The following is a 22,760-nucleotide window of genomic DNA, read 5'->3' on the forward strand; positions in this document are numbered from 1 at the left end:
TCCACTTGAAGATGCAGGAAATGGGAAGCTGTGTAGAGGACAGACAGCGTCCACAAGCATCCAATCTGCCTACCTCCTGGCTTTGCTCTGCCTGCCTGCCTGCCTGTCTGTCCAACTCTCAACTTTTTCAGACTGACCTATGAAGCTCCTGTTACCTCTTCAACATTGCATCCCACTGTTTAAGTGACTCCAGCAGACCCCAAAAGCAGTGACTCCAGCAGACCCCAAAAGCACCTGAATTTGCTTCATCTAGAAGTCAGTCTGGACAATGGGGAGTGTGAAAAACTCAAGCCACTGCAGAGGGAAGTGACTGGGGGAGAGTCCCTGGAAATATAGCATGGGACCTCTGCGCAGGGAGCAGCAGTATACACACACTTAGGGCTCAGGTACAACTGCCCTGGCCACCTCAGAAGCCACACAGAGGATGCTGAGTACAGTGCAAAAGAAAAATGAAGTCAGCAGTGACCTCCACCAGCCTCATGGTGCTGGGGAGGCAGTGGATGGATGTCCCAGGGCAGGGGTATCCTCTGCCACCTGTGGAGGGCAGGAAACCCAGGAACAGGTCCCGAAGAGGTCAGGGATGGTCTGCAGTATTCAAGACTTGTCATAGAGGCTTAGAAAATAGGGCTGGTAGGGGCATACTGGTGCTCAGAGCACCCAGGGATGTATATCTTTGCTCCCTTGTCATCTGCAGGTCAGGTAGTGGGAGAAAGTGATTGCACAGAACATGGAGGTAGGAGTGGAGAGGAGGTGCCTGGATTTGCTGGAGGTGATGACAGATGGATAAGAGGGTGTGGCTAACTCCATAGGATCAGCCCTTTGGAATTAGGGGAGGTTTTTTGTTTTTGTTTTTAAGAAGGCCTTCCTTTATAGCTCACATATATTTTGATGCTATGAAGTCTTGTGTGAAGAGCTTGGACATGAAGCAGCTAATGCGTTATAGAGAAGTTCACCCTGCCAGTAGGCAGAACGCCACCAATCAAGGAGGGTGAAGCTGTAGCACTCGGCTCCTGGAGTGGCCGGTGACGGGCTGCCCTGCTTCCCATGGAGCATCTATCCCGCGTGTTTCCAGATCCTGGGCACCAATGCTATGTGCTGGAGGCCCTGGTGCCAGCCAGGCTTTTGTCCAGCCTGCAGTGCTCTTATGGTCCGGCAGGGAGACCAGCAGGAAGTAGGAGCTCTGAACCAAGAAATGCTCCCAGCCATTGCACTGAGGGGGCCTCGTGAGACGCTGGCCCTTGCTGGGAAGAGGTTCTTTCCTAAGTTTCCTGAGGCACCACCCAGTTAGATGCCTAAAAGTTTATGCACAAGACAACTTTGTGTTAGCTTTATTTCATTTCTTTTAATTACACAAACAATATATGAGTCAAACAAGACTCACCTGATACAAAAATACACAGAGAAACAGCAAAGTCCCTTTCATCTGTCTCCACTTACCCCCCCCCCACACACACACACACACTCCTTCCCAGAAACAACCACCTTGCTCCTGACTGGGGACCCCTGGACCACTGTTCCACATGCTCACATCACTTTTTTACATCAAGAAAGAGGAGGATTTGGGGGCAGGGGTGTATGTAAATGGTGCCTTCCCCTAGGCATCATTTGGTAACTTGCTTTTTCCACTTACTATGTCTTAGACCCTTACATCTCTCTGTGCGAATTCGAGCCGGGTGCACTGAGATGGCAGTCACATTAGGCCTGCATCCCCTACTACTGGCTAGTGGTTTTTCCAGCAGCATTAGTGCCCCTCTTGTACCCTACCCTGCCTGCACTGAGCTTGCCCCAAAGACTGTTGCACCAGGCTGGCTCTTTCTTTTCTTTTTTCGTTTTCCAGTGCTAGGGATTGAGCTCAGGACCTTTGCACTAAGCTGTATCGCAGCCCTTTTATCTTTCATTCTGAGGCATGACCTTAGATTTTCCAGGTCACTAAGTTGATCAGTCCAAGCTCAAACTTGTGATCCTCCCGCCGCAGCTTCCCAGAGTGCTGGCGTCACACCTCACCCAGCTTGGGCTTTCTTTTTTTCCCCCATAATTTTATTGATAAACAAATAGCAATGAGACAGTTTCAAATCAAACTGGTAGGACAGTTTCAGTAATTAACACATTGCATACATTCCTCCCAGTGGCTAATTGCTGTACAAGATGCGGACATGATATCTTATCTACAAACACCATTAGAACAAATCACTCTATTCATTAAGAGAATGTAACTATATATCTATCCTAACCACTTTGAATACATAGATACAAAATGGACATTCATCTGTATACCCTTTTTTTGTTAAGTTCCACTATTTGAATATTATAGGTGTGTAAACTCAGCAAAATATTCTAAAAGAGTCCAGTAGCCCATAATAGTATTGGGTCTTCCGCTTGACTGGCAATGTCAGAAACTGTTGACCTGAGTCCCCTACAGCTCAACATAACAGCATGGCTTTACTTCTTATATTTTGTTTTTATACTTTTCTGCTGGATGGTTAAGACCAAGGTAAAGCAGGACGTATGTAACAAGAGTTGTAGCTTTTGGGTCTGATAAGGTCAGTGAAATCCCCTCAGGATTTATCCTGAGATCCTGTACCTCAGACTGTAGAACCTTTGTCAGTGTCAGCCATATGGATGAGTCATGGCCATTGCTTGGCCAATGTGCTCTCTGTGTATATAGTGAGATTTTTGGACTTATGTGTAAACATAAGAAGTATATAATTCTTTATGCCTATTTTTAAAATATATTCTAATTTTAAATGTTTTTATCATATTCTGTAGGGACTTAAAGTTCAACATATCAATACTTGATGAAAAATACCTGTTCCATATTATGCCTAAGATGTTTGATATGCAGACAGATAGTGAGGTTAAGCTTAACAGCCTAAGTCGTATGGTAATAACAATAAGCTTGTCTTCTGGAGGGTTAACAACCTAAGTTTGCAGACCAAAATTGGAGAAAAAGGAGGGCTGCAAGGAAAGCCAACATTTTGACCCTAGCCTTCTAAGGTCAATTAAGACTCAAGACGTATGAGAACCTATACTGTAATGTCATGTAACTCAGTAGTGTCCCAAATTTTCTGATCAAGGAGATTATGGGGCCAAAGAGGAAAGTGATCAATGATGTAGAGTGTGCCTAAAGAGAGTCACATGGAGAGAAAACATTCTCTCAGCTTGGGCTTTCTTTGGCTGTGAGAAACAAAACTCTTGCCGCATTAGTACCAACAACCCTGGGGCTGTCTCTGCAGGGCTCAGCCATGCTGAAGTTCACATCCCGCTTCCACCAACGTGAAGTGGCCAGGCTTGGTGAGAGAAAGATTCCTCCTGGGGACTTAAATTGTAGGTCAGAGGCTGCCTTCTGTGAGCTCTTCTTCATCTTGCCTTATTGGCAGGCTCCAATGGTATAGAAAATTTATCAGATCAAGTAAGGAAGGTTCTGAGAGAAATCTGAAAGTTATTTTCCTCTTAGGGCACTCATTTGTCTCTTCCCTCCTTCTAAACCTTTAGACCACCTTATTGTGAAGTTGAGAACTTCCCAGGAAGGCTGTGTTGTGACAGAGCAGCATGGGGCATCTTACCTGACATCCAGGATGCAGACCTACTGTGTTTGGAATGCAAAGTGCAGCACCTGAAAGTGAACTCTGGCCCCTGGAGAAATGTGGGTGGGTGCTTGATGGCTGGCTCAGTTGGCCGACTCTGTCTCATACAGACCTGGCTCCATCCATTTATGCTTCTAGACTAAGCCTGTCACCCATAAGTGCTCCTCCCTACAAACACAGTTAGCAGTCTGGGCTTGCCTTTGTTCCTGAGAGCTTTTGGATTGCGAGAAACTCATCTAACATCCCAGCCTTCAGTTTCCTCATTCACAAGTAGCCTGCCAGGGCCTCACATGAAGTCAGCATGAGCTCATGCAGACACCAGCCCGTGTCAACTGTGCACACCAAGCCCCATGATTGTCGGAACGACACGGGTGACACTGGACTGCACTCCTCCGCAGCCTGCCTCCTAGCACCACCGCTTTGCCAGAGCAAGTGTTTGAGATCCCGGAGCTATACCTGACCCAATTTTGAGCTTATCAGCTCTTCCAGACAACTTTCTTGACTCTCATCCATTCAGATGAGATAATGCACCTATGAAAGCACCACAAATGGAAAACTACCATGAAGTATTGGGACGGTGGCCTGTTCTGGGCTGCCTGCCTCCCCGCTGCCACCCTTCCTTCGTTCCAGCACTTCTGCATTTCAGACAGAGACCAAGCCCTTTTCTTTCTGTAGTTTGTCCCCTAACATGGCTTAAAGCCCCATCCAAGGTACATAGCAGGCATCCTTGCCTCCTTTATGTGTTTGAGCTGTGTGGGCAGAAGGGGGCCCCTAGAAGAGCTGCAAGCTGCTTGTTTCTGAGCCATCCACTGCTGTCCATCCCAGAGCCTGCCAGGCACCCTCTGCCCAGCTCACAATGGAAAAGTGGTCAAGGTGGGGCAAAGGGAAATTCCAGCCTCTGAGATATGCAGAAATAGTAACTGGTTACCCTACATCTTGCTGTATCCCCTGAGCATATGCTGACAGATTGATCTACATGGGCTGAGATGTGCGAGGAAAAACTGGAAACATATTGCGGAGCTGCAGCTGGGGGATGTTTTTGCCAGATGCAGACATGCTGGCCAGGGACAGAGCTTACTGTTCAGCTAGTGCTGTCCAGGCAGCTGACCACCCAGGCGGCCCATCAGCCACAGAGATCCTGGAGAACACAGCCTGAAATTGCTCTGTGCCCAGGTGCCAGCTCAGATTTCCCAGAGGATAGGTGCAAGTAGCAATCCTCTGAGTCTAGTTTGCTAACAGAGCAAATGTATCTTCACCTCTGGGCAGTGAGCCATCGCCCAAAATTTGACTCTATTGTTTCCGCCAGTAACTTCAATGTAGTGAGAAACTCAGAGGTCTATTACTTTGAAGACAGATGAGGAATTTACACCAGTCCTTCCCCTGCCTCCACTTCTGGAGGGAAACCACTTAATGACATTCATGTCCTCAGTCTAAGTGGAACTGGAGCGAAATTGATTTGCCTTTTCAGTCCTTTAGTGTCACACTGCTTGCCATGAATTATTTGCAGCCAGGCTTACCTAGTGAGAGCTCCGTATGCCTGTGGCAATCTCTCAAGCAGGATCTGATCAGGAGAGCAACACACCACTATCAGAAAGGCCATCTTGGGTGCTACAGGCAATTCCCACTTGATGCCGGATCCTCTCAGTTTATAGTTTCCATAGAAACACCATAGGATTGATGATTCATTCCCTAATTGAGCACTGCCTCACTGTGAGAGAGACTGTGAGCAGACTGGAGCCCTAGGTCTGAGGGCTTCTGATTGCCTCGGCCTTGTCTGCCTCAGCTAAGTTACATGGCAGCCTTGGCATTTGGACTCTTGAGGCTTGGTGGAAGTCTGCTGGTACCACAGCAATCATAGAAGTTGAGTTTTGTCTGAAAAAGGCGGGGATGGAGATGAAGGCTTAAATGGCAGGAGAGATCATGCGCTCTTTCTTTCTTACTCTATCATCTCCATGCACAGACAGATTTGCATATGGGTGCACATGTTTGGCTCTGTCCATGCACACATGCCATAGACCAGGGAGTGATTCGCTTACATCCTCATCCCTACCTGTAGCAGTAGACCCAATACCACAGTTGCTGTTTACCATGCTAACTCCTATTTTTTCTTGCTACACTTTGCAGTCCTTCTTTCCTACCCTCAACTGGTGGGGGACTTTATGTCCCCGAATGACTTCCATCCTCATTCCTGAAAAATATGAATCCTCAATGCTGCCTCTTTTAGGCTGCTGCCATTTTCCCACTAAATCTTACTATTAAATATGAAATTACCTCTGGAGAAGGTAAGTACAAATGATGAGCCTAGGAAAGTGTGGAGAAATTGCTGGGGAGGGTGCAGGACCACAGGGAGCAAGTGGCCCTCGACTGAGAGCCGGGCCAGTCACTGTGGCTGGTGAGGAGAGCTGCGCTCAGTTGGATTTGGGTTTTACTAGGAGAACAGGAAGGAGGAGGAGAGGACCAGGAACTAGAGCACATCCAAGATCGTGCTTACAAGGAGTCATGAGGTCCACTTTGGACAAAGAAGGATCACAAGCAGAAAGGAAAGGAAATACATGAATTCTGAATCAAGATAGTTGATGCTATTCCCTTGTGCTATTTCAAAAGTTAGTTCTGTTAGTATGTAAATTCAGTTCAGGTTAAGTATCCCTTGCCAAAATATTTGAAACAGTAAGTGTTTTGATTTCCACCTTTTGAGGGGGAGATACTTACTGAAGCATAAGTTGAGGATGGTTCCAAAGCAAAGCACAGTATTTATTAACATTCCATGTACCTGCCATCCATGTGGCCTGTCATTTTATGTCATGTTTTCAGTCTGATCGTGTTTGGACTGCATCCTGTCCCGTGAGGTCGTGAGGGAGACTTTTCTGTTCGTCGCATTAGGTTGGTGCTTCAAACGCTGTGGCTTTCGGTGCATCCTTGATTGCAAGTGCTTGGATTGGGGAAGCCGAGTCTGACTACATCTGTATCTACCTAAGCAAGAAAAGAATGTCGAGCCGAGCAGGGCGGAAGGAAGGCTCAGGTTGTTTTTAAGTGGCCTTCTGCACCTTTTCTTCTTTCTAACACTTTGCTCTTTGGTGCTCAGTGCATTCTATGACTATTTCTTTTCCTCCCTCAGCATGCCTCCCTGGCCCTGCCTATCTTTCTAGCTTCCTGTACCCAATTTTTTTTCTGAAGGAATCAGAAAACAGGGAAGATGTGTGCTTCTGTTTTCCTAGAACTGCCTCTCACCTGGCCCTTCCAACCTCCCAGGAAAGCAGCCAATTCCTCCTGTTTTCTGCAGAGGGGGAACAAGTTGCGAAGCTCCACACTGAGAAGAATTAGGCTTGAAAGCTCCAGCTTGTAGCCCCAGCTGTCCCACAGAAGGCTCCTTAACAGTGTTTTTTTATTATCAATCTTTACCCAGGCGGCTCTTTAGGACATGGATGTAGCTCTAAGTCTGTTTTGGTAGGTTTGACACTCTGTAGAACAGAACACGAATGTCCTTATTTAGGATGCTTTTGAGGAACTACACATTGCTCTGCATGGGTGGAAGAGAGAGCTCCACAGTTCATAGAGTGGGAGGCAAGATGGGGGAGGATAGTGGGAGGCACATCTGTAGGCCAAAAAAGTAGACATCAGAGAAACATTTTATCACAATGCTGTAGCCAGTGGATTTGAAGGCTGTAAGTTTGCGTGACAGCAGAGAGACCAATTTCAGAAGAATTATACTGATGACCTACTATTGCAGTCATAGAAAATTCTCCACTTATTGTGCACTTTAGGTACAACATTACCTCAGTAAATCTTAGCAACAGCAGAGAGTCCTGGGTGTCGTTGTGCCCCAGCTACAGAGGAAGCAACTGGGCTCAGAAAATTGAGACAATGTGGTGTCAAAGCCCCATACACACACCCTGTGAACTACCTACTACAATTAGTCTCCTTAACCTGCAGAGAAGTTGTAGAACCTGAACTATTTTTATAGCTCTGGGGATTGAGAGGACTGATGGGATTGGTGTCTGGGTTTGAAGTAGAACAAGTCCTGTGGTGGAGAATAGAGTTCAAGATGTGTCCCAAGGTTTTGGTTTTGGGCTTGGCTGACTGGGAAATAATGGTAACTTTTATAAACATAGGCCACCATGGTTTTGATGGAGATGTAATTGTGCATCAATAAAAGCGATGGAGAACCTAGACATAAAAATGACATGATAGGTGCCGGCCCCACCCCCAAGGTGCACTGAGACACTGATTCAGATGGTGTGGCGGCACATGCCTGTAATCCCAGCTCTTGGGAGGCTGAAAACAGGAGAATCACTACAAGTCTAATCTGTGTAGTGAAGCCCTATAGACCCTGTACTAAAAAAAATAATAATAAAAAAACTGACATGATAATGGTGGTGATTATATGGGGTGGAAGAGATGGTGGAGGTAGTGGTGACAGAGGTGGTAGTATTGGAGGTCATGGTGGTGATGGAGATTATAGTTGAGATGAAGGTAGAGGTGGTAGAGATGGAGGAGGTGATAATGGTGATGATGATGGTGATGGAGGAGGTGATAGTGGTGAAGATGATGCTACTGGAGGTGGTGGAGAAGGTAGTGATATTGTTGATGGTGGTAGAGGTGGTGAAGGAGGTGTTAGTGGTGTAGGAGGTAGTGGAGATTGTAGAAAGCCTGCTCCACTGGCCTTGTGAAGGTACGGAGAAATCTACATTTGTAATCCCAAAGAAAAATTGTTGAAATTCCAGTAAGTAATTTCAATCTACTACTTCCAGTGTAACCAATGATGAGAATGAAGAGTCAAATACATATCTGTAGTTGTGGGGAGCAAGGGGGTCCTAAGTCTAGGCAGAACAAAGGCCTCAACCTTGAGCCAAATCTGGGTTTTATTAATTTACAAAGTGAGGAGGGGCTTAGAGATGAGTGACTGAAAGTGGGAAAAGTACGTGAGTGCAGTAAACTGGGTGAGGTAGGAGGCTTAATAGCAAAGGTATGCAGACAAAGAAATCTGCATAACACAGTTTGAGAAAGTATCTTGTGTCTGGGGGTTGGTGATTCAGCTTTTATGTCTGACCTTCGTGCCCCGAGGCATTGTGAATTTTTCTGGAGCCTCAATCTCCACCGACACAGAACAGCATCACTAGGCCTAGCTCATTTCTACTACTTGAGAGCTATAGGCAGGGCGCCACTGACCTGTCTCATTGCTTTAAAGACTACACATCGGCAACTCCGCTAGACCCATTTGCATTGCTTCAAGCCAGTTGAACAGGGAAAAGTATTAGCCTAACCCGTTCTGTGCATATCAATACATGGAATTAGGGCCAGGTGTAGCCAAAATGGACAAAACAGTCTCAGCCATCCTGATGGTGCTCCACAGGAGGTGGTGACAATAATGTGTCTTAGTCACATTCTCATTATTGGGACAAAATACCTGACCCTGCAAGTTAAAAGAAGAAAAGTTTACTGTAGCTCTCAGCTTGTAGTCATTTGAATGCATAGTCTGCTGGCTCCAAGGCAGTGCAGCATAGCTGAGGCACAGGACAGAGAAGGCTCGCTCCTGCCATGGCAGCAGCAAGCTGCTAGCAATCAGGGGAGCAGGAGGAGTGTATGTATATGTATACACACCATCCCAGGCCGCACCCCCAGTGTGCACCCTCGAGACTGCACCTCCCAATGGCACACGCAGCTATAAGCGCATCAGTGGCCTAGGCCAGGATCACACACCCAGGAGCCAGTCACCTCTCAGGAACCCCAGCTGTGAGTACATTAGTCTGTAAAGGGATGTCTAGATATAAACTGTAAGAGGGTAGTGATAGAGATGATAGTGGGGTTGGGGGTGATGGTGACGGAGGTGATGAGGTGGTGACAGTGGCAACGATGTCGCCTCAACAGCAGTAGTATGAGAACAGATTATTGTGCTCATCACAGTCCTCTCACACATTACACATTTTTTTTTTTTTTTTTTTTTTTTTTTGCCAGAGAAGAAGGGAGGAAGAATAGTATACCGCAGTGACTGTCGGACTCTGTTGCTGGCGTGTCAGAATGGAGCCGCCCTAGTCTGGAATCTTCGCAGTTTCTAGGGAGCAGCTGGAGCAACAAACAATATCCAGGAAAACAATGGTTGGAGTCCGTTTTCAGTAGTGGGGTTGAGCCCAGAATCTTTGCCCTGAGGGATTCACCAGCCCTTTTTCTGAGACAGGATCTCTTTATGTCACTGAGTTACTCAGGCTGGGTTCAAACTCGCAATCCTCTCACCTTCAGTTCCTAAAGTGGTGGGATTACAAGCATGTGCCACCATGTCCTGCTGGTTTGGATCTTTTTGAGGCAAACTTTAAAAATTATCTTTTAATCCCAGCACTTAGGAGGCTGAAAACAGGAGGATCACTATGAGTCTGATCTGGGTGGTGAGACCCTGTAGACCCTGTATGAAATTTAAAAAAAAAAAAAATTATCTTTTGAAGATCTCACTAAGATGCAGGGCACCCTCACTGAAGAGAACAGAGCCCCATTTTCTGCCAACGTGCCTGCTTTCACATACCGTGTCTTCTCCAGGTGTGTCACCCCCACAGCATGTAGGACAAAGCTGAGGGCCAGTAACTACTGAACAACTGCAGGAAATTCCAGGGAAGAGCAAATGGCTAGGGCACATATAATAGAAGCCCACGCTGCCGCTCGCTCTGAGTTGATGTGAATTTATCACAAGCCTGCTTCCACAGAGCATAGTGCTGTGGGTAAAATCAGATCTTTAAGTATAATTACTTCATCTACATACTACTTTATATAACATGTGGCAGTAGGTGACACGAGTATGCAGGGAACTCTGAAGTATTAGTATCAAGAATCTTAATTCTTAATTAAATAAATATAAACGAGCTTTGATGGTATTTATAAAACATGAATGTTTGGTGTAGGAGTGACAAAATGAAAACATTCAAAAGCCACTGTCATCTCCATCCCACTCCTGCATCCCATAAACTTCTGAGTTAAAACTTGGTCTAAAGAACCAGACCTCATCAGATCCTTGAGTTCCTTCTCTAACATCTCCAAGAAAGTTTCTCCGCCTCTTCTACAGTATCTCTAGTTGCGGAGGTAATGCTAAGATTTGTCTGCACCCAGGGCAGTAACCTTCAGTGTCTGCATGTTATTCCTCAAGTGGTAGTTTCACATAGAGTCCACTATAAAAAGGAGAGGAGTAATAAAAAGCTGGAGAAAGACAACCGGGAAAGTTTGGTGAGCATTCTCCTTTTGAATCCCAGGGAGATTTTGGTCAGTTCTTCTATGTGTTTTCCAAGAAAATTCTCAAAATTATCTCTAAATCTGTTTGTTCTTATCATGCATCTAAATAGTCTCAGAATATTTTGGTGTTCTAAGTTGGAGTTAAATAGTTTACAATATGGACATACATGTGTATCTTTCTATTCTGTGGGAGAGAGACAGAAAGAAAGACAGGTGAGGAGGACACTTTTGAACCTGGCTCCCTGAGGAGCCAAACCTGAGTGCCAAGGCAAGGCCAAGAGTCTGGCTTGTTCTACAGAGTGCATGGCTTCTTTCTGAAAGGGCAACAGCAGGATGGGCGAGGATCCTCCCCAACCCACATAGCTGGTTATACCACCCGATGCATTTCCTCAGCGTGTTTCCTGGAGCTGCTCTTTGGTGGAGAACCGTCTCATCTGCCCCCTTTCTCACCACTCTTGAGGACCCCACTTGGGTCCCCCCAGTCCCAGGTACCCAAGCTCCTTCCACCACACAGCCTGCAGGCGTGCTCTTCCACATGGGCTGGTGCCCTGCAGTGGGAACTAGCACCCAAGCTGGAGATCAGTTAGCAAGGCCTGTCTTTATTCATTTGCAGCAAACTCCATGTGGGCAGAGAGCTTCCCTTCCTCAATGAGTGGATATCTTTACCAATAAGCACTTACACTGATTGATTGAATACATAAAGGAAGCATGGTGCCATGTTTCTGCCCAGACACCACTGAGAAGTGGAGCAGAGAGGAGACAGGGTGGCACCAACATTTGGCAAGTGTCATGGTTATGCCAGTGTTCCAGCCATCCTGTCTATAGTCCATCTACTACAAATTAAAAGAAATATGGGAAATCTCAAATTTTAAAATTGTATTAAATTCCAGATTGAGTAAGTAGAAAAATGCATAGAGCCCCAGTAGTAAGATGTAAAGACATTCTTGTATGCCTAAAATCATCTGAAAATTGAGAGATCTGAGAAACACAATCGCAGTCTCCATATTAAGGACTGAAAACCCCAGAACTTGAAGTAAACACCCAAGGACTGTGTGAAACAGGAGACTTCCTGAGAGGACGTGGCTACTGTGAGATTTTCAACATTATCTGTATTAAATTCTAATGAGACCTAAAACTCCTTGTAACAAAAATTTTATACATGAGTTGGAAATTTAATGTTTTACATGTTAATTTTGTTGGTAAGAAAAGTATTCCTTTAAAAATTAATCTTAATTGCTTACCTATATAAGTATATTGGGCAAACTTATAATACTATCAGGTATCTAATTATGTTTTACATTCAATTGCACATTAAATAATTTCTAGGCCAAAAAAAAAGAAATATGGGGATTTAAGAAATAGGCTCTGCTCTCATGATAGTTACTCTGAGTTTACATGGGCTTTTGTGAAGGTCAAAGAAGGAAGCATATACTTAGAAGAGTTCTTGCCACAGGATACACTAGCTGTCTGGGAATGGTGACTGCTTTTCTGGGCCCAGGTTAGGTACTGCGGCACTCCAATTGTTCTGCGTATTACAGTTCTCTGGTGTGATGGAAAGACTAAAACTTTAGCAAAAATAAATAAATAAAAATCATGATACATTCTTTTCCATATCATTAGGACATAGAGTGTACTAGGAAGCTCATAGGTAAAACAAGGCTAGGACAGAATCTAAAATAGAGATTCTTCAACCCTGAAAATCGGTTATCCATGAATGGAGCACTTGATTTGTGCTGTAGTAATGTCCAGATAAACTGAAAAGAAGTCAAGTGGATTTTCTGCCTCAGCTTCAAGCAGCTTGAAGCACACATTGAAAGTGATGCATTCTGCCCCGAAGGAGAGAACTCTTATCCACACCCCATTCCTGCAGGAAGGACAGGTGGCTGGTGCGCCCCATGCAGAAGCTTCCTGGAAGCTCCTGGAAAGCTATCACCATCGCTGGTCACTAGGAAAACTCACTTTGCCCTGTCTGCGGTGGAAGGAAAGGAGGACCCTCCTCCTCCTGTTTCCTGGGACTCATCCAGAGAAGCGTGTGGCCTTGGAAAAGTTGAACTGTAAAGACAGAGCTGCCGCTGCTCCCTGGCAAAGCTGAGACAGGATTGCAGGTGCGCTCACGATGATTTTTCAGGGATGTATGGTGGTTGTGGTGGAGGCACGTGTATAGGTGAGTGTGCCTTTGAACCCAGGTTCCTGTGTTCGAATGTGACAGAAGATTACAGTGGAAGGTTCTGTCCTGGACTCCTTAAGGCAGGGAAGAGTGGGGATATTTTTCCACTTCTACCTCCAGTCTGTGCAAGACCTAAGCTTGCAGCAGCTGTACCTTCTTAGGCTGTAAACTGTGGACAGTTTTCTTTACATGGTGGGGAGGCAGTGACAGCCTGAACTTTGCTTGGCCCACTGCCCTGAAGGTGAGGATTGAATGGGCATGAAAAGCACCCAGAACCCCAGCTTCATATAGGCTGTGACTGCCACCCCGGAGAGCACAGCTCCAGCCTTCCATCTCCCTCTTCTGCCTTGGGCAGCAGCAAACCCTGCAGTAGCACAGGAGTCAGGCTGCCCAAGCAGCTGTGTTCTCACCCGAAGCCTCCAAACCACAGCCACTGAAGTCAGAACTTCTGAAAATGTGTTTGGCAAGAAACCCACACAGATGGCCCCAGAAGCTCATTTATCTACTTGTAACTGAAACAGAAGCCAAGTGAGTGGTGAAGAAGTAAAAGTGACTACGGCAGAGCACGGGAAAGTCCACTGGCATCCGTGTTTCCCATCTGTCCCCTTGCTACTGTGCGAAGTTAAGTGTCACATGCACAGACATCCAAGTGCTTTGGGGGAAAAAACCAAAACATGCATGTAAGATTAGACTTACCATAAATAGATGGAAGTTGGTAGGAGGGACAAAAGATGGCAAATACAGATAGGGTTATGGGTATGTTGTTGGAAAACTCCAGACCCCAGCCTTCTGGTCTACAGTGAGGAAGATAGAGCAGTGAGTGGGTTCAACCTCCCATTGTAGAAAGGTGTTAATAAAGGAATGTGCCTTGCTGCCTTGATGTTCCCACCCCACCCCCTCCTGATATTTACCTGATGTCACTTTGGCAACTTCATTTCATTATTATTCATAAGAAAAATCTGAGCATCTGCCTCCAATCCCAACTCCATCTGGCCTTCAAGGCCACCCTCTGAGGCTGGGGGTCCTGGAGTGGGTGGATAAGGGTGAGGTGGCATAGTCTGCAGGGCTGTGTGTACACAAGAGTCCCCTGCCTTCTCAGCAGGGGAGCCGTTGGGACTGTAAGACATTAGCATTGTCAGCCTGGGTCATGGCCACAGGAATGCTGCCACATGGGATGGGTATTGGTACCAGAATATCAGATTTCACACACGTAGAGGTTTTCACCGTAGCTCTGATGATAATTCAGATCCAAGCTGCAGTGATCTAGCAGGTCTACAGAGGACCCTCTGATCTGTGCCTACTGCCTGGCCTCCCCAATAGCTGTGCAGTAGTTCTTGTTACTAGAACACTCTGCTCTAGGTAGCATGATCATGCCCAGAACTCACTGTCTCTTCTTGGAAGATAAAGAGTTGTACTTCTCAACTCAGTGACTTCAATCTGGCCGTAAATGTGAGTCTCTTCCAACTCATTTTCATGTGAGTGGAAACAAGGTGTGCCACTTGGGGCAGAAGCATGCAGAGCCTGTCATGTACCCTGTTCTCTTAGCTGTGAGATTAGCAGGCTTCCTGAGAGAAATCCAGCAGCCCAGGACTCAGAGCAGTCAACATGGAGAAAGCACAGCCGACACACTGCAAAGGTGTAACAGGAGTAGAAGTTACACTTTGTTTTTGTTAGTCCCTGAGATGGAAGGATGTATTTTCACCTCAGCGTAACTTTGCCTGCCCCCAATAATTATCACCTGGCATGTGTAGCATCAACTTCTGTTCTGGGAAGTTGGCCAAAGAGGGAACATTATCAGCAGATTGCCATGGACCAGTGAAAGGATGGTTCACGGTGTCAACTGCTATAATTGCAAAGTCAGGTAATGTCCCCAATGTGTCTATAGATTTGGGTAAAAATATGAGAGAATAATGTTAATAGATTTTGTTTGTGGTTAGGCAGACATAGCAAGGTAAAAGATACTGTGAGAAAGAAACAAATATTCTGTCTGCCAACAAGATTGAAAAGGAATAGAAAATGCCAAGAAATGTGGGGCCTTACACAATTAAAAGATGAAAAAGATAAATGTAGAACTTTCAAATGACATCAGCCAATTAAAAGTCAACTTTATAGTTGGAAGTTATGGCCACACCAATTACATGGCCAAACCTCAGTCTTAACCATGTCTTAAATCCATTCAGGTGAACTGGAGTGTGTGTGTGTGTGTGTGTGTGTGTGTTGTTTTGTTTGAGTAAAATGTCTCAAGAAAAAGAGACTAAAGGATAAGCTTTAGATATAGAGAAAACAGAAAGTCTCTAATTGTCTTCAGAACTGAGTGGAATCATATGCATACAAACAGAATTAAAGTTTGCAAGAGTAACGGTTACAAATGAACCACTGCTTGGCTGGAAGCAGACTACATCATTCGAGATTTATGTCAGTCCCTGGAATCGAGCACTTACAGGTAGGAAGCAGACTCAGAGATTGTGTCTTGGTTATAAAGAAGAAATATTATCCTCACTCTTTCCAGATCTGTCCAGAATATCACGGGGAAGGGCCCTTCCAGGACAAAGTCAATGGCTAAGGGGAATGAGTGAATGAAGCAACTTCTCCCAAGAAGTAAGAGTGGGGCTCCATCAGAGGAGACCTGGGCCCTGAGACAGTGTTCTCACTTGTCTGCCCAAGGTATCAGTCCTGAGACTAGTGGCTGCTCCATGTATCTTCTCTTTCTACAAGGAGACTTTTATGGCAGCCTGCACCCCATCCCTGTCCAGCAGGTTCTCACCACTGTGTCCTGGGTTTGGAGATATTGCTGAGAGAGTCTTCAAATAAGAAGGAGCTCTAATTGCACCTTTTTAATGATACTATTAGGCATCACTCAGAGATTCTTGGCTCACTCAGAGAATATGGAAGGTGACGGGGGAGACTTTAGTGTTACCTCTTTTTCAGAGGAGATAAGAGTCTTCTACCTGTGGGAAGAGACAAGAACATTTGTTATCTGGAAGACAAACTAGTAGATTACATGATTATTCAGAAAGATCAATTTTCCCTTAGGGGAAAGGGTTGTCCTTCCCTGACTCACTACTACAGTGATGGGCCATAAGGTCTGACCAACCAATAAAATACGAATGTAGATGGGGCAGGATAAAGGCACGGAGCCTGCTTCTGTTCCTTCTGTTTTAACTTCAGCCATGAGATTACCCCTCTCCATTTAGAGATGTCTCATTATCCTAGTGTCAGAGTAAAGAAACTGTGGAGGCATAGCCAGTCCATGGTAGATATGCCACAGGAGTGTGAAATAAGCCTTGTCGATGACTACATAAATTCTAGCTTATTCTGAAAGATGTGCTCCCTGCATTTGTTGGGGTGGCAACAATGGTGATTCACGTTAATCAGTCATAATTGGTTTGCACCAATCACAGCAAGCTCATTATTCTTGTCATTGGCTGGTCAAGGGCAGTCATGGAGCACAGTTCTTGGCAAGGAGGCTTGGGGAAGGGTCTACTGGGGACTTCTGCAGAAGGAAAAAGCAGAGCCATTTAGGAGAGGCTTCCTGGATACCATGTCTCAAGCTGATCCTGCTGTTGTGATAGCAGACCACAGACTGGGTGGCCTAAATAACAGAACTTCATTGTCTCATAGCTTTGGAGGATGAAAGTCCCAGCTCAAACTGCCTAGAGGGCTGTCTTTTGAATCTCAGCCCATCCTCACATGACCTTTCCTCTGTACACAGGGAAGGGTAGACCTCTGATGTCACCTCATCTTCCTGTCAGGGTGCCAACTCTATCAGATTAGAGTGCCACCCTTACAATTTCATTTGATCTTCCTTATCTCTCAGTAGGCCCAGTAGATCTTCCCATCAGACCTTGGCACTTGGGATTGAGCCTATGACCTGGACATGTGGGGTGACAATTTAGTCCATAGCACTCATGCTTTTCCTTTCTCTTTGAAATTGCTCTTCTGGAGTGCCAGGGAGATGGCTCAGTGGAATAAGTGCTTCCCTGGCAAGTGCAAGGACCTGAGTTTAATCTCCGGTTCCGAGAAAAAAAAAAAAAAATGTAATAAAAATAAATAAATAATTAAAAAAAATAAAACTTCAGAAAAAAAAAAAAAAAAAAAAAAAAAAAAAAAAAACCAGAAAGAAATTGCTGTTCTTTGAAGATATAATGCATGGCGTTATTGCAACCATAAGAGAAGCATTTGCTGAGACACTGAGGGCCAAGAGGTAGAATGTAAAAGGCTGTTGCCCTTTAATATACCTTATCTCCCAAACTAAGCCTGGAATTACTGGCTTCCATAGTTCTGGTCATTGAAATTATTCAAAATACTTTCAACTAGATCCATTGGTTGATATTATTAAATAAAAATTATGGAAGGTCATTGCTTTAGACTAATTCCTGCCCTGGGCCCCATCAGATCAGTCTAAAAGCCAAAATGGACTCATTCATACTAAATTTCTATGGCCCCAAGCTGAAGGCAAGACTTTTATTTGACCTGGATAAATCATGATTAGAAAGATAATAGCTAAATTTCCCAAATAGGTCAATTTCAGTTGGTGTAATAATGATGGTTCCTTTGGCTGAATCCTTATACAAAAAGATAACCCAGAGTGACCTGATATTTTTTAAGAGAATTAAAAAAAATAGAATGATATAGAATTTCAAAACAAGATGATAGGAAATTAACATTGGTTATTATATAGCATAGTCTTGTCTTAAAAGTAGTTGCTCAGATTACAAGATATAGGCATGCAAAATTGAACAACAGTATAAGCACTAATTGTTCCTTTCAGTGGAACTAATAGAAATTAGTAGTGTAAGCACTAATCTTAGCTATCGTGTGTGTGTGTGTGTGTGTGTGTGTGTGTGTGTGTGTGTGTGTTTCCTCCTTCACTTCTCCTTACCCCCATCTGAGCTTTCTTTCCTTTTCAGTAGTTTCTTTCGCTTAAAGTGACCTGATATTAAGCAGTTATTTTGTATTGTTCTCTCTTTTTGTTCTACTTTACAAGAAAAGTAACTTTAAAGTGACTGACCTGTGTTTGGGTGGTTGTTTCTGCTTCCTATAGCCTTTCCATGTGAAACCAATCTCCTCTTCTCTTCTTACTGGAGCACTTACTGTCTTTTATGGGATGAAGAGATACCTTATTCTTGAATCTAAATAAAGCTAATTAATTGTAATTTTTTCCTTCAATCATATGAACACAATCACATTATGTAACAGCAAACCTCAAAGCCTTACAGAACCCAACAGTTTATTTTCTGGTGCGTGGGGCTGCCTGCCAGCAGGTCTAGGATAAGGTGGGCTGAGCACCCACACTCCAGACTGCAAGTCACCCACAGATTCAATGGGCTGGAAAATATAAGGACTTTTTTCTTGTCATGTTAAGTAACTTTGTGGCTTCTCTTTGGCACATTCACATTGCCAGCACTCCTGTGCTTTGGGGCCGTTATCAAGTAAAACCATGTTCTTTGAACACAAGCTCTGTGGTACCAAAAGATCCTAGACAAAGGGATGATTCATGTCCCTGGAGGACAGAGCTGGGTGGAAAGATGTCATCACACTACTCAGAACAGCAATTTAAAACTTATGAATTAATCAACTTCTATTTCTAGAATTTTCCACTTAATATTTTTAAGCATTAGTGGTTTACCACAAGCTATTGGAACCATGGAGAGAAAACTAGGGATAAAGACTCAACTGTATTACGTTTTGAATGATGGGCTGACCTGGGGCTCAGTGTCACCTGTGTTACAGTCAAATTAAGGACAGGAGTGTACAGACAGTGCAGGCTATTCAGACCAAGCTTCATCATTTCTAGCTACAAAGCCTCAGCCAATTGTTTAAATTCTCTGAGCCTTCATGTCTTCAGTTATAAAACATGGCTTACAAATTAACTGAAACTCTATGAAAACAGCTTGAGGTGGCCCTGGCACATAGTAGAGAAGCAAAAAAAAAAAAAAAAAATTTTGTTTTCAATTATTTTTTTATGGGCACACCAGGAATCCTAGTTATAGAATAATGAAAAAAAAAAAAAAAAAAATTTTGTTTTCAATTATTTTTTTATGGGCACACCAGGAATCCTAGTTATAGAATAATGTGACATGATGAAGTAACTTCATTTTATTTTATTTTGTAACTTCTTTTAATTCCTTCTATTTCACCTGGGGAGAATCTGACTTGCTTATGCGGGCCCTTGCCTGGCAGAGCTGTTGCAGTCGGCAGATGTGTACTTCTCTTCTGTCCCCAAGAGGCACGCACGATGGGCGTGAGAAGCTTAAACTCCCCATGAAACAGCTTATGTCCTATTGTTTGCTGAAATGAGCTATGGATAAGTCTATTATTTCTAATCTTTAATAAAAATATAGATCACATCCCCTGCAACTTCTTTTTTTTATTTTTCAGTGTGTATTTTTCTAATTGGCATATGTCTATAATACATCATATTTACATTCTCTTAGAAGAATTGATATTTTAAGACATTTTTTTGAAAAAGGTGGCAAATGCCTATAATCCTAGCATTTGGGAGATGTGGCAGGAAGATTAGTGCAAGTTCAAGCCCAGTCTGGGCCAAACAGTGAGCTGAAGGCCACAACATATGGTTAAAAGTTGGAGCGAAGACCTTCTGAATCCTGGAGATGAGGTAGAAAGCAGGTGGCGGATCCAGATCTCTGTGAGAGTCAGCTATGTGCTGTGGTAGGAAGTGGTCACTCTTCAATCAAGAACATATAACTTGCAAAAATTGCCAGGCTGACCAGGGCCATTTACCTGGGCCGCAGATGGTTAGGGAGAGAAAGCCTCAGGCTCCAGCCCTGGGGTTCTCTTGAAGCTAGATGAAAGCTCTTCTTAGTTCAGGGTCCAGAGTTTGTAGGACCTGAGATCCTGGCAGTGTTCAGCCTGATGCTGCAGAAATTGCTCAGGGCCCAATTGTAACTTCTTATATTTATGAAATATATATATATGAACTAATTATATGGAGGGCTGGCCAGATAGCTCAGTGAACTAAAGTGCCTACTGAGGCAGAGTGCAGTGGCCAGTGTTCCATCCCCTGCCGTGCTGGCCCACCCCTGGGGCTCGCTGAGAAGTGACTGAAAAGGCATGGTGCTATGTGCCTGTAATTCTAGCGCTGAGGAGGCTGAAAATAGGAGAGTCACTGCAAGTTCAATCTATGTAGTGAGACCCTAGAGACCCTGTGCACCCTGTACTAAATACATACAAAATAAACAAATAAATAAATATATAAAGTAACTAAATATATATACTAAATATATTATGAAGTAAATATATGGACTTCATGTATATATTTATATTTATATATAGGAAAAATAAATTCTTTTTTTTTTTCTTAGCAAAGGGGAAAGAGGGCCGGCCAAATAGCTCAGCATATTAAAGCACCTGCAAGCAGGCAAAGGGGCCAGTGCTCAATCTCCAGGTCTGCCATGCCAGCCCCACCCCTGGGGTGCACTGAGATGGCAATTGAGGCTAGGCATGGTGGCGCGGGCCTGTAATCTCAGCTTTCGGGAGGCTGTAAACAGGCGGATAACTATGAGTCTGAGCTAATAGTGAGACCCTGAACACCCCGTAGACTCTTCCTTAAAATACAGAAATAAATAAATAAATTCTATTAAAAAAAAACAAAGAGAAAAAGACATTAGCAAGGTGCCTGGCTGCTTTTTATAGTGGTGCTTTTCTGAGTTCTATTAAGTAAGACTTTTCCTCCGGTAGACCAGGTAGAAGTCACGAATGACAGCTGGCACCATTGCCAGACATATGAACACAGTTGCTGTGATGGTGTGTGGACTGCACTCCAGGTGGCGAGTAGCAAGAGCAAGTGGCTCTTGCTCCTGAATGGTAAGGAATGTCTATTAGAAATCGTAGGGGGAGGGATAGCCTGCTTGCGACAGTCACTGTCCTCTGGCTGCCCTCCCAGGCAGCCACACACCAAGGGCATTTGCTGAGCAGATGTGCAGCTTCTTTGTGCAAATGTCACTTGCAGCAGAAGCGAGTTAAGGCCCTGGCTGGAGGCCAGGATCAAGACACTCTCATACTGCTCAGCTTGTGAAAGACTACACTGCCCTGCCTGCGATGGCTCTCCTTCAGACTCGTAGAGCACCGAGGAAGTTCAGAAAGCAGCCAGAGCGTTGGCTTTAAGCCTGAAGTTAGAAGTGTGTCACCTTCAACATGGTTAGAAGACACTGATCTTGGAGATGTGGTTCGCAGAGGAGCCTACAGCCCGCGCAGCTCCTCTCCATGTGGCAGTGGGGACACAAGATGCTTCTGGCCACAGGGGCCCAGGAGCTTAAAATTTGCTAAGGGTCTTCCTGCCCTTATCACCTTACCAGTTCTCTCAGCAGTTGGTTTCCTTCCTACAGAACAACATTCCCACATGGCTGCTAGCACCTTTATTTATCTGTATGTTTCCCCATTCATTCTTCATTCTGATAACCATTGCTGGAGGAACTGCTGTGTCCCAGGAGTGTTCTAGGCAACAAGATACAAAAGTGAGCAAGGCTGACAGAGGGGAACACACAGAGGTGAGGGCCACCAGGAGGGTGGACAATTCAATGTTCTAAGTGGGCACAGGAGACAGGAGGACAAAGGACACTTGTCTCATGGGATCAGAGGTAGCGCCTTTGAAGGAGGATCTGTGGAGGGTGACCTGGCTAGGCACACCTATGTGACAGCGTGACACTTCTGCATAGAAGACCATCTAGGCCAGGCTGGCAGGCCTGCAGCATGATTAGGAGTGTGAGAGACAGGCTGGAAGGAAGGGTGGCTCCAGAGCTGAATAGCCAGGGAGCTCAGGATAGATAATGGAGGAAAAAGTGAAGATAAGGGAAGGTCTGCGGGTAGAGAGAAGATAGAACATTCCAGCATCAGGGTATGAGCCAAAGGAGGAAGATCACTTTAGATCCCACAGTCCTAGCAAGAGCTCGTGTTGTCTGGACAAGCATTGGTGGCCCTGAAAATAAAAAAGGACTTTCAGAGGCATTTCCAAGGCTGAGTTCATAGAAGGTAATAATTGGTTGGAGTTGGCAGTGACGACCACCTCTAGTTGTCACATAGTGAATGGGAAACCACAAGCACAATGGTAGAGCCAGTGAGAGGTGCTGGCTTGGGGCAGGGACCATGGAGGCTTCGGTTTAGGATTCTGTGTTAGCTTTAGCAGAGTGTCCTCTGCATATGGGTACCTGACACACACTTCCTGAGTGATGATGAATTTATACTTGAAATATTATAACTAATAAGCACCGAAAAACATAATGTATTCACTCTTGCCAGTAACTAAAACACTTCAAATCAAAGTGGACATGTACCTTTCTTTCGGCAGCTAGAATAAAAATGTTGGCTAGAATGCTGTGAAGTGCAGGTTTACCCACAACTGAGAAGAATATAAACTGGTGAGTGTTCTTAGCCATAAAGATCTTATGCTTCACACATGCACACATGCATACACATGCATGCACATACACACACACACACACACACACACACACAGAAACACACAATATTCCACTCCTGGGAACTTGTCCTGAGAAAATAATAGTAAGTGCAGAATATTTTTTGACCAAAACACAAAAATTTTAAGCAATCTAAATAGAGTGACAATCATCTGTTGAAGTATATCCATCTGATAGAATGATGTAGCTCCTTCATATAAATTTTATAAACATAGACTCTTAGTTTTATCATTATCATTACATGAATAACCTAATGTAAGCTCAAGTCCTGATATGGATCTGAGTAGAGGAAAGGTAGAACATCCCAGCATCAGGGCATGGGGGCTTACTACATTTTAGAACATCTTTAGGGGAAAATTCAAC

The sequence above is a fragment of the Octodon degus genome, unplaced genomic scaffold (genome assembly GCF_000260255.1).
Source record: "Octodon degus isolate 3935 unplaced genomic scaffold, OctDeg1.0 scaffold00127, whole genome shotgun sequence".
Lineage (NCBI taxonomy): Eukaryota > Metazoa > Chordata > Mammalia > Rodentia > Octodontidae > Octodon > Octodon degus.